Consider the following 1637-nt stretch of genomic DNA (forward strand, 5'->3'; position numbering starts at 1 on the left):
TTATTTTTTTTATAGCAAGCAAGTTTTTGCCTAGTCAATGCCCATATTTTTACTTCAATCAAAATAAATTGATAGGGAAGAAAAGATCGGAGATAAACAATTTTGTTTCACAATGATACTTCATATGAATTGTGACAAATGATTTATAATATAATTGGCACCAATCGTGTCCAAATCTGAGCAAAAGTCATGGCTCTTAACATTTAGGAAAAATTGGGCATTTTCACATAAAGCACCCAGAAGCCTATGCCACTGGCGGCCTCAACATGTGATCATGAGACCTATCGAGTAGGCCGGAGGCGTCCATCGATACATGCCTAGTTCCATACTTGAGAACCTGGAACAGATGCAACCTTGCACTAGCAACTTGGACTTGAGTAGCAAATGCAAGCAAAGCAGCAAGGTGTGATAGATATCCTACTCATTAACTTCATATGTTTCTCCAGCCTCTCTTTCTTTGTCTCTAACCTTTGCTTGTCATATTGAAGCTTGCCCTTTTCTGTCTTCAATCTTTTATAGATTCTTGAAGCTTTGCATTCGACTCATTCAACTACTGAGCTTGAGCCTTTTGCTAATTTAGTGTACAAAGTGCATCCAAAATAATCACTATCTTGTCTATTTTGGGAGTTCTACCAGGCTCTAGAAGAGTGCTCAACTCCAAAAACTTGTCATTTAGTTGAATATCACGGCGCATCTTTTTGCGACATGCCTTGCGAGAGGTCCCTCCACCGTGGTCATCTCATGCTCTCTTCTTTGATCCTAATTTTTCATGACCATAAACATTGGCCACACAATAGCTATTGTAATGGAAATGGCCTATGAACTTTGAGAATAACGGAATTAGGAGAATTAGAGAGAGCATTTTTGTGAGACTACTTTGAGAACATCGAGGGTGATCTTATTTAGTGATAGCAGCTTAACCATAATACTTAATTAACTTGGCATGAACAATACTTTTTCAAGAGAGAGAGCTTATAGAACTTGACAAGAGTTGAGGACCGGATTTATGTGGAGCCTATCTCCCCTCCAATAGGCTTTTGTCTAATAGATTCTCCCATCAAGAGAGAATTAGTACAATACAATCTTTGTGTTCCTTGTGACCTACATGGTGCAATGAAGATGGAAAGCTTCCTGCATCATGAGCATCACATAAACTTTGTAAAAAGCATTAACCATCCCCAGTCTCAGTCCCAAGGCCTCAAACACCTTCAAACGTGGAGAGAGCTAGTGGGGAATGAGGGTAGGGAAGAGGAAGACAAAAAATTCATAGAAGAAAGAAATAGTTCCTCACTTATCATCAATATTCTTGCTTAGCATACAGAACAGCATAGTAATGAAGATGGAGAAGATGGCAAGATTAAGCATTGGAGCATAGCTCTTGGTTGTATTTTCATTACATAGCCAAGAGTGTTGCTGTAGGCTCTCAACTTCTCTACAATATTTGGAGAAGGATATGGAGCTCTTGCACTTTGCAACTCACACAATGAGTGTGTGTGTGTGTGTGTGTGTGTGTGTATGTGTGTGTGGGAGAGTGTATACTGAAACCAAGCCCCCTAGTTCTTGGGCCGGCCAATAGGCTTTGGACACTCCTTGAGGGCGACCTAGCTAGCCGCTTGACATGTGTCCTTCTTGATCGA

The 1637-nt window shown here is 40.3% G+C and overlaps 1 pseudogene; it reads right to left on the reverse strand.

Annotated features, from left to right (window-relative positions):
• Positions 1-244: 244 nt before the first annotated feature.
• On the reverse strand, positions 245-862 carry LOC147442656 (transcription factor ILR3 pseudogene; annotated as a pseudogene).
• Between the last annotated feature and the right edge of the window lie 775 nt (positions 863-1637).

Source organism: Adiantum capillus-veneris, chromosome 14, assembly GCF_014529385.1.
Source record: "Adiantum capillus-veneris isolate H3 chromosome 14, ASM1452938v2, whole genome shotgun sequence".
In the NCBI taxonomy this organism is placed as follows: Eukaryota; Viridiplantae; Streptophyta; class Polypodiopsida; order Polypodiales; family Pteridaceae; genus Adiantum; species Adiantum capillus-veneris.